At 37.1% G+C, this 11,667-nt stretch overlaps 1 non-coding gene across 1 annotated transcript; it reads right to left on the bottom strand.

The window, feature by feature from the left end:
- Positions 1–5,419: 5,419 nt before the first annotated feature.
- On the bottom strand, positions 5,420–5,526 carry LOC139084971 (U6 spliceosomal RNA). The gene has a single exon (XR_011542909.1). It is a non-coding gene; the product is annotated as a U6 spliceosomal RNA (small nuclear RNA).
- Between the last annotated feature and the right edge of the window lie 6,141 nt (positions 5,527–11,667).

Genomic DNA, 11,667 nt, shown 5'->3' with positions numbered 1-11,667 from the left:
CATTCTCATTCATGCCTCTGTCTTTTCTGAGACCTATATCTGTATACATTAAAATATCCATCATCAGTCCCTTTGCTGAAGTCTTCCCATTCATCTATGGATTGAGTGAAGCTAATATAGTGAATTTTTCACAGGGGTCTCATGGGTAGATAAAGTTATAAGTTGTATACGTTTAAAAGATTTTTGTTTTTTTTTAAGTCTTGATGTTTGACAAACACCTTAGCTAGACATAAAAATCTATGTTTATACATTCATTCATTGAGATTTATTTTTCTAAAGCTACTCCATTGTTGTTTTTCCTTGTATACAGTTTTTAACAAGGCTAATATCCTCGTAAATTATTTGATATTTTACCTGGAAGGCTTGAGAGTTTTTTCAAGTCTAATAATTTTACTAGGCACAGTCATTCTGAGTTAATTTTCCCAGCTTCCTAGTGGGTCTTTCCAATATGCAGACTCAGGTACTCTTTATTTCAGGACAGTTTTGTCTGATTCAATTTTTTGGTTTATTTCTCTAATCCATTTAAATTTTTAAATTTTTAATTTTTTATATTTTATTGCAGTAACATTGGTTTATAACATTATGTAAATTTCAGGTGTACATCATTTTATTTAGATTTCTGTGTAGATTACATCATGTTCACAACCTAGATGCTAATTGCAATCCATCACCACACACATGTGCCTAATGACCCCTTTTGCCCTCCTCCCTCCCCACTTTACCTCTGGTAACCACCAATCCAATCTCTGCATCTATGTGATTGTTTGTTGTTGTTTTTATATTCCATTTATGAGTGAGATCATACGGTATTTGATTTCTCCCTCTGACTTATTTCACTTAGCATAATACCCTCAAGGTCCATCCATGTTGTCATGAATGGCCGGATTTCATCATTTTTTATGGTTGAGTAGTATTCCACTGCATATATATTCCATATCTTCCATATCCATTCATCCCTTGATGAGGATCTAGATTGCTTCCAAGTCTTGGCTATTGTGAATAATTCTGCAATGAACATAGGGGTGCGTGTATCTTTATGCATTCATGTTTTTATATTCTTTGGATAAATTCCCAGCAGTGGAATAGCTGGATTCTACGGTAGTTCTATTCTTAACTTTTTGAAGAATCTCTATACTGTTTTCCATAGTGGCTGCACCAGTTTGCACTCCCACAAGCAGTGTATCAGAATTCCCTTTTCTCCACATCCTCTCCAACATTTATTGTTTCCTGTATTGTTAATTATAGCCATTCTGACGAGAGTGTGGTGATATCACATTGTAGTTTTGATTTGCGTTTCCTGACTGTTAATGATGTTGAACATCTTTTCATGTGCCTGTTGGCCATCTATATATCTTCTTTGGAAGACTGTGTGTTCAGATCTTTTGCCCATTTTTTAATCGGGTTGTTACTTTTTTTTTATTGTTGAGATGTATGAGTTCTTTATATATTTTGGATGTTAACCCTTATCAGATATATGGTTTACAAATACCTTTTCACAATTGTTAGGTTGTCTTTTTACTCTGTTGATGATTTCCTTTGCTGTGAAGAAGGTTTTTAGTTTGATGTAGTCCCATTTGTTTATTTTTTCTGTTGTTTCCCTTGCCCATTCAGACACGGTACTTGAAAATATGCTGCTAAGACCGATATCAAAGAGTATACTGCCTATGTTTTCCTCTTGAATTTTTATGGTTTCAGCTCTTCCATTCAAGTCTTTCATCCATTTTGAGTTAATTTTTTTGTATGGTGAAAGATAATGTTCTACTTTCCTTCTTTTGCATGTGGCTGTCCAGTTTTCCCAACACCATTTATTGAAGAGACTTTCCTTTCTCCATTGTATTTTCTTGGCTCCTTTGTCAAAAACTAGCTGTATATAGATGTGTGGGTTTATTTCTGGGCTCTTGATTCTATCCCATTGATCCATGTGTCTGTTTTTGTGCCAGTACCATGCTGTTTCAGTTACTATAGTTTTGTAATATACTTTGAAATCATGGAGTGTGGTATCTCCAGCTGTGTTCTTTTTTCTCAGGATTCCTTGGGCTATTTGGGGTCTTTTGCTATTGCATATATATTTTAGGATTCTTTGTTCTTAATACCTATCCTTCTCAAACTCTTCCAAAAAATTGAAGAGGAGGGGAAGCTTCCAAACTCATTCTATGAAGCCAACATTACCCTGATACCAAAACCAGATAATGACAATACAAACAAGAGAAAACTTACAGGCCAATGTCCCTTACGAACATTGATGCAAAAATCCCCAACAAAATACTAGCAAACCGAATACAACAATACATTAAAAAGATAATATACCATGATCAAGTGGGATTTATTCCAGGGATGCAGGGATGGTTCAACATCCACAAATCAATCAATGTGATACACCACATTATCAAAATGAAGAATAAAAATCACATGATCATTTTCATAGATGCAGAGAAATCATTTGACAAGATTCAGCATCCATTTATGATAAGAACACTGAATAAAATGGATACAGAAGGAAAATACCTTAACACAATAAAGGCCATGTATGACAAACCCATAGTTAATATCATTCTCAATGGAGAAAAACTGAAGCTATCCCTCTAAGAATAGGAATTAAAGATGCCCACTTTCACCACTCTCATTTAACATAGTAGAGGCAATCCTGGCCAGAGCAATCAGGCAGGGAAAAGAAATAAAAAGGATTCAAATGGAAAGAAAGAAATAAAACTGTCACTATTTGCAGATGACATAATTTTATATTCAGAAGACCTTAAAGAATCCACCAAAAAACTTTAGAAATAATGAACGAATACGTAAAGTTGCAGGATACAAAATCAACATACAGAATTCAATTGTTTCTATACACTAACAACAAAATAGCAGGAAGAGAAATTAAGAATGCAATCCCAGGCTGACCCAATGGCGCAGCAGTTATGTTTGCACATACTGCTTCGACAGCCTGGGGTTCACAGTTCGGATACGGGGTGCGGACCTACGTACCACTTGTCAAGCCATGCTGTGGCAGGTGTCCCACATATAAAGTAGAGGAAGATGGGCATGATGTTAGCTCAGGGCCAGTCTTCCTCAGCAAAAAGAGGAGAATTGGTGGCAGATGTTAGCTCAGGGCTAATCTTCCTCAAAAAAAAAAAGAAAAAGAAAAAGAATGCAATCTCATTTAAAATTGCAACAAAAAGAAATACCTAGGAACAAACCTAACCAAAGAGGTTAAAGATCTGTACACTGGAAAGTGTAAAACGTTGTTGAAAGAAATTGAAGAAGACACAAAGAAATGGAAAGATATCCTGTGCTCTTGGATTGGAAGAATTAACATATTAAAAATGTCCATACTTCCTAAAGCAATTTACAGATTCAATGTAATCCTGATCAAAATTCCAACAACAGTTTTCACAGAAATAGAACAAAGAATCCTAAAATTTATATAGAACAACAAAAGACCTTGATTCTATTTTTAAATATTAATTCTATTGTATTGTTTAGTTTTCTTCTTCAGGGTCTCTGATTATACGTTTATTATTACCATTGTGTCTGCCTTCTGTTTCTACCACTTCATCTTTGGCCCTTTTTACTTCTTTTCTTATCTTATTTTCATTTTATTAGTAATTTTCCTGCCTTTCTTTAACAGTCTTCCTTTGAGAAATAATTTTGTATTTTCTCCTATTTCTTTCCTGAGCACAATCAACTCTTTTTACTGCTTCCTGATATGTATTTGTTGAGTTTTGGTCCGTTTCTGTTCTGTTTCAAAATGGTTTTTCCTATCCTCAAATGCACATTGAGGATACTTAATTCTGTTTGGAGTCTAATCTTATAATTTCCTTCTGCTTTATGTTTCTACAGGGAAAACACTTTTTGTCAATTAAGATGTGCTAAATCACATTTTCTGATATGTTAGGGCAATTTTGACTAGATTTACTCAACTTTCTTTAGCTAATTCTGTGGATTTGAGGTGATTTACAAGATTAATAGTTATAATGGCATATTCCTCTGTCAGTGCTTCGAAAGTCTAGGATCTTCAGTGAATTTTCGTCTTTTTTATATGTGTTTGGTTGAGGAGGAACAAATGTCTTTCCCCTTTGCTTTTCCTCTTATCAGTTAATTGCCAAAAGTGTTTCTCCATCGTTTTTGCCCTTTTTCTTCCCCAGAAGCTTTGAGGGGCATCATTTCACGTGGCAAGTACTTGTAAATTCCTTCTCATCAGGCATGCTCTGAACAACCAAGACACACTGTTAGTATTTTCTGAATGGATATAATTGTTCTGGTTGTGTTTTTGTTTTAACCTGACTCCAGTCACTAGCTCCCTTCTTGTTTCTTCCTTGCACATTTTTCAGTCTGCTCTTGCTTGATCTCAAAATCTTATGAGATGGTGGGAACACAAGAGATCATTTGCTGGGAATTGGTGGTTTTTCTTACTTTTTATTTTGGTTACAGTTATTTTTAAATTGCCATACTCTATCTTAAGGAATGTGCAATGTGTCATTCATGTGTAGTTTGTTTATTGTTCTTGTTTTGCTCTATGATTATGTAGGAAATATTGAGAGACATGGACTTAAATGCTACTACTTCTTCAGTTCCTCTCTTCTCTTTGCCCTGAGTAATCAGTGTTCAAATTCTTCTTGCAGGGAGTATCTAGAAGGCATTATTCAAATGCTTCTCAGTCTTAGGTTAGCACTATTCTTGAGTCCTTACAGTGTACCATAGCCTAACTAGGTCTAAAGTAAATTTAATATTCTCCTTATTAGAAATTTCTTCACTCGTGCCCTTAAAACTACTCCCACAAAAGTGAGGGGATAAGATTGCGGGGTATCTAGGAAGATCTTCTGCATTCAATATGCTTAAAATCCCAGCGTAAATAACTCTAGGGTCCCAATATCCTAAATGTCTTTCTTGTGACTAATGAGCACACTCAGCAACCAAAAATGTAGCTTCACCTCTGAAGTTCAGATCTAAAAGAGCCCTTAGAAATTATCTGGTATGATTAGAAATGAAAAACTTAGGTAAATAAAACGATTTTTTAAAATCGCCATAGATATTAACTGAGTCACTACCAAAAGCCATTTCTCTTGTTTCTCAGTCCACTCTTGGTTTTTGTTTTTGGTTTTGGTTTTGGGCATCCTATGCATGTTCATTTATTTTGTACTTAGAAAAGAAATTGCCCACCCCTCTGCTCCATTCCCCCAAACAGTGTCTTTTTAGAAACATTTAAAAATCAAAACCAAATGAAGATAGACAAGTTAATTTCAGCACTATTATTATTCAGTGTAGCTCTCATCATTATTAGAGTTTAAATTTCCTACAAGTGACCTATGTCCAAATGACTTACAAGAAAATCCTGTCGATTGGCCAAATGGAAAATTTTACCTTATAAGATGGCAAATTCTAGGACAAAAATAGTCTCTGTGTTGGAATAGCCTTTCCTTTTAAAAGTATGGAAGGCTCCATGAATTTGCACGTCATTCCTACTCAGGGGTGAGGCTAATAGTCTCTGTATCATTCCAATTTTAGTGTTGGTACTGAAAAAGTGAGCACTAGTGCTGCTTCTTGTGCTTGAATGCCTAGTTTGTAAGAGAAAATACTCGACCGTATTGAGAACTACATTGTCATTAAGGGTTAAGTTTAGTTCTCCAACCTGAAGAGAAAACTCAGACTCTATATACTTCCCATAAGTTAGTTTACTGCCAACCAGAGCTTCTGAATAACACAGAGAACACAAATAACAGTATTACTTGTGCCTTGAGTCGGTATCAAACCAGCCAAAAGCAAATAAAGTTGATCCTTACACCAACCGGGAAATGTATGATCTCCAGCAAGTTTTATGAAATATTGAAAGTTGTTATCAACCTTCATTTCCACTGTTATAGATTGGTGGTCCTCTGTGGACTGATGAACTAGGTAGGAATCCATGAACCAGATGATTTTTTTAGATCCATTTTAAGTAGGACATTCTTTGCCTTCTGATAATATATCAAATCATTGTGTTATTCAACAGAAGACCAAGAAGACCTACCTCATTATAAATATGTTAATTGTTAATAAGGAATTTTGCTTTTGATGTATTCATAAAGAACTGTTTTCTTCCATGATGCAAAAAATGAGTAAGTTTATATATATGAAGGTAGGGTAAAGATCTATCAAGATGGACTTTCCAAGCTCTCAAATACTTGAGCCTCTTTTTAATACAGTGTTCAAATCTAGGATGAAATAAACAGATTGGTTTTGCTAGAGACGCTTATTTCTCACCACCATCACCTGTGGGTATTACGTACATGAGTGCACAGTTTTGTCTTAGAAGGGAAGAGGGGAGACTGTCTTTATGAGCTGATTTTCACATAAGTGACATTTTCTCATGTTGCCAACACTCAATATTCTACCCATGCACTTACAAGTTATCATGAACACTTGAATGCAAATGTGATGCTAACCCTGAATGAAGCACATCTTTTCTCTTAAAGCCATTGGTGCCGAAACAATGGCAAGTAATAAACACTCACCACTGGCCCATTTCCACAGTGAAGTTTCTCATTGCAAACTCACAGACAACTTTTGGCCTCTGGACCCGAAGACCATCAATTACCCACCTTACAGAGATAGAATCCAGTGAACTGGTAGCATCATTTGGCTGTCACCCAGTTAACATCCCATCATAGATTGAAAAGTAATTCGCCCAATATTTCAACTGCCAGGGAGAATTTTTTATTAGCTTTTGGATAGGTTTGCCTTTCAATCAGGTGATTTGAATAACTTCTTGGTAGAAAAGATGCTGCCCTCCGATAATGATTTTGCATTTCACCTCATCATTAATGCTTTGGACCTCAAGGGAAGTCACTGTGCCTTTTATGAAGGGCAAAGCATTTTATAACCTTAATAAAGACTCATAGCCTCAGGAACAGCAAGTGTGAGCAAGTGTAGGGGATTGATTGAATAAAAATGTAACTAAATTGCCACTTTACACTACACTAGTTGGAGAATTTCAAATGCAAATCAATGGTTAAAGAGGACAATGGCACCCCAAACTTCACTGCTATTCAAAAAAACACACACAGAAACTGGCATTATTCAGAGAAAAATGAGAGAAATTATCTTTTTCTCCTTTCTGGAAAAGGCTGTTTTCTTTAACTTTATATTTAATTGCTAAATATTTTATATGAGTGTTATACAGAGATAGGTTAATAAGCATCTTGATAAATTTAAATTCCAAACAATTAATAGTCACAGTGGTTCCTAGTTATGTAAATTTATTCCTACATAGCATTTAGGTCACTGTATCTTGAAGTGTGAAATGAATACAAGATAATAAGCAAGAGTGATTTGGAGAATTACATTATTGTCTACATTTCCCAAGGGATAAGTCACTTTATCCCAAATATTACTAATAATTTACAGCTTTCGATAACTTACTTAAGGGTAATCTCCAGTAGAATCATCTTAATTTGCAAATTCAGTGAACTTTCTTTCAGTTTTCCTACGTTTCTACTTCCTTCCTTCAGGCATAGTTCACTGGCCATATTTATATTCGCAGGAACTGAGAAAGAAAACAGGAGCGGTTATGCCAGGCATTGTGATAGAATAACAACTCATCTTCTTTTTCACAGAAACCTTTAGAGGAAGGTCTATTATTCCTATTTACAGACTGTGGATCAGAGAGGTTAAATAATTTTGCAAGGTCATATTCCTGATGAGTATCAGAGCTGAGTTCTGCTGAATTCATCCTGTCTTTCAAGAACAATAAATCATACTGTCTACTGCAGCAATAAAAGAGAGCAGGCTTGGGGGTCGGGGAATGATCTGGAGTCGGACAATCGTTGGAAGACCTGAAATGATCCTCAGACTAGTAATACGCTTGCCCAGAGGGCTGGTTCTCAGGGTGAGTACTGGGAAGCCTGACATGACAGGCTGACCCCGAGGCAAGTAAGGCTCTGGGTTGAGTTAGCAGCGTGAAGTGGAAACTGAATAGTCAGCCTGGTAGAGTGGCAACTGGCTAGAAGGCCAATGAGTTTCCCAAGAAATCATCCCATAAGGTGCAGGAAAGTTTCAAATTTTCGATTTTGTTTACTACTCTATGAACTTGAGCTTTGTGAGGGCAGAATGTGGATCTATTTTTCACTTTGTTCCAAATATCCAGAAAATGCTTGCTAAAAAGCAGGTTCTCATAATAAATGAAAGTGGTCAAAATTCAAGCTAGGCAGAGGACAAAAGTCAGGTTTCAGGCCCATCCTAAGCCAAGGGCACTATTCCTGGGAGTAGGTGACACCCAGCAATTGGAACACATTCATATGTCCAGGAATTCCAGAATTTAAAAACAATGCCTATAAACATGAACTTCTTCATTAAGATCTGCCACATCAATATACTGACTTTTAAAACCAGAGCTTCTCTTGAGCTGGCCAGACTTGCATTACAGAGCAGAGAGCCATTTGATTGTTTGAAGTTTATTCAATATAGTCCTACTGTCTTTGCAAGTTGTAGATATACCCACCATTAACCCAAACCTGGACCTTACCTGTCCTGGGTCACTCTCTCCAGCTCCAACAAGCACCATGTCTCAGCACAGGCACTAAAATGTCTTTATCTTCTTACTTTAACCTTCAATTATTCACTCATTCATTCCTTTGTCCTCAAATATTTATTAATGCCATACTGTACCAGGAAATGGGGATAAAATAGTTAGCTTAATAGTCATCATGGAGCATCCTCGTTGGCAGGGAAAACAGGAAACTAGAAAGAACTTACAACGTAAAAGGCTTTGATAAGTATGAAATACCAGCAAATCACACACCTGGTATTCCCAGTTATTTTGCCTGAGGTCAGAGCATCCTCCTGGCATCTTCTCCCTTTATTCTAGTCTTCGTGTTAGTAGATATAGCAAAGGGACATTTTCAAGGAAATCGATCAACACAGGATGTGTCACTCACATCTCAGCATCAAGAATAGCTCTACTTCTTGCATCAGCTTGTTTGTCTTCACGGACACTGTGAATCTCATGTTGATCTGTATTCCCTCGTTCCTTTTAAACGAGGACAATTAAAGCTAGACGCGCAACCTCACCTGCAGGTTCATTTCTTCCTTTCCTGATCTTGTTTCCCATTTGTCTCATTTTCTTTACTACTAACTTCATTCTCTTATCTTTTCTAAGTTGCCTCAATGAGGGGGATGAGATGGGATATGAGTAAATAAATATATCATGCCAGAAATATTCCTTTTACCTATTAGGCATCTGGCAACTTGGTAGCCAGCATATTGCCTTGTATTTTTATTTTCCTTCCTGAACAACTGAGAATGAGATTGAAATTTCCTTTTAATATTTAAGTGTTGAGACACCTAGAGGTATTACTTCCAATACAATGAAGTAAGACAGAGGTAGAAAGACTATACGTTCACTTATTCGTTTATGCGTTCCTTTATTCACCACTTTCTTATTATGGGGTCACTCTGTGCCAGGTACTGTTTTAAACACTGGGAGATTAAGTAGCACAAATTGAAAAAAGATAAAAATCCTTTCCCTCATGGAGATTGCATTCTAGAAGAAGAGGGAAACAATAAATATATGCTCTCTTTGAAGATGAGAAGTATTATGATAAAAGGTGATGCAGAGAAGGGCGATGGAGATACATAGGGCACTGTTTTATACAAGAAGGTCAGAGAAAGAATCTCTGGTAATATACCTAAGGAATGCGAAAAAATGACCATGAGGTTTTTCTGAGGAAGAACCTTCCAGGTAGAGGGAAGAGAGATTATAAAAACCCTAATACAGGAGTTGTGTTGGCAAGTTTGAGGAACACTAAGGAGGCCACTATGACTGGAGTAGAATGATGGGGGTTAATAGAAAATGAGGTCAGGAAGATAAGGATCTTTCCGATTGTCAGATGAAGCAAGAGTGGAAACAGAATGACCATTGCAGAGATAATCTCAAACAAAGCAGGAAAGCAGTGATGGTGGCTTAGACCAGAGTGGCAACAGTGGGGGTGCTGTGAAATAATCAGGTTCCAGAGACATTTCGAAGGGAAAGCTTAGAAGTTTGGCTAATACATCTAATATTGGATGTGAGCAGCCAGATTTCCAGTTTGTGAATAGGAAATAGAGGACTGATCAAGTTGATCAAGAGCGAGATTAGGGTATACAAGTACAAATCAAGCAAAGGTCAACCCTGCGTACAGAAAGGAGGATTTGGGTGAAAGTCAGGAATGAAAAAGGGGCAGGCAAAGAATAGAGTAAGGGCAAGGAAATAGAGAAAAGCAATCTCACCGTTAAGGGCAGCCTCATTTTAAGCTTAGAAGGGCACAAGAGCTAAGTGTTTATTGCCAAGGATCAGGAACTACTGACTACAATTGCAGGACCAGCTCTCCTCAACTCCTTACATTAGATACAGGACCTCATTAGAAGGCAGTCCACAAATTTCTGGTCTCGGACCTGCTTTGTTGACAAAACTGGCTTATAAACAGTTACTTGAGGGGCCGGCCTGGTGGTGCAGTGGTTAAGTACACATGGTCGGCTCCTGCGGCCGGGGGTTCGCTGGTTCGGATCTCGGGTACGGACATGGCACCACTCATCAGGCTATGCTGTGGCAGGCATCCCACATATGAAGTAGAGGAAGATGGGAACGGATGCTAGCTCAGGGCCAGTCTTCCTCAGCCAAAAGAGGAGGATTGGTGGCAGATGTTAACTCAGGGCTAATCTTCCTCAAAAAATAAATAAATAAACAGTTACTTGAGTAACTAATGAGCAAAGTAAGTATCACTAATGTATACTTCCTTATGTGGATTCCAAGATTGATCCACCTTAGAGTGAATTCTCCTCTAGAGTTAATTTGGTCACAGTGAGTGTACAGTTTTTTTTATGTGTACTTGTGTGTTTCTTCATGAATGTGATTACATTTTCATCTGTGTATTTGCTCTGACATTCTCAATAACAGTAGACATTTTGAAGCAGTGACAAGTGTGGGATCTTTCTATCCATAACTCCCAAACTGTAGCTCCCTCCACACTAGCTAAAACCAAGGCTGATTTTTGTTTCCCCAAGACAGAAGGAACTCATTTAGAGTTGTATGCCAGATAGCCTTGCTCTCCAGGGCCTTGGACATTATTTCACTGACAAGTGGTAGCTTTCTTTTAATGAGGCGTTTAGAGAATAATAATGCCGTTAGGTCGGGTCCATCAGGGATCTTATTTATGAGTCTAGATATAAACTCTTTTAACAAAAACACATTTTTTTCTTTGCTGCATTATAACAAACGATCCAGCCCTTTCTAGAATAGTAAGATTCCCTCTTCCCAGCTCTACAAATTAGGTGTTGTTTTTAAAAAATGTGATAGGCATTGTAAAGGCAGGGCCGCTTTTCTCCTGCTTGAGGGAAGATGGATTTTTTAAAGCTGTGAATGACATAGGAAAAACAGATGAAAATAAGATTTTTGCACTGAAAGATTAACAAAAAAAATGGACTCTGCTTCATGGAGAACTGTAGGTGAAGTGGAAGAATGTAATGGAGAGGCGACATTACAGCCGTGGGGAATGATGCCCTTTCCTCAGGCTTGTGGGAGCCAGGGGGATGAATGAGCAAGCTAAAGACTCCCAAGTTGGAATCATGTTTATTAAATAGTTCCCTGCATTTAGAGAACAATTCTCTCTTTATAATATAATAAAATGAACCATTTTTTGTCATTAAAAAAAATAAAAT

This window comes from Equus przewalskii, chromosome 7 (assembly GCF_037783145.1).
Source record: "Equus przewalskii isolate Varuska chromosome 7, EquPr2, whole genome shotgun sequence".
Lineage (NCBI taxonomy): Eukaryota > Metazoa > Chordata > Mammalia > Perissodactyla > Equidae > Equus > Equus przewalskii.
This window is presented reverse-complemented; position numbering and strand designations above follow the sequence as displayed.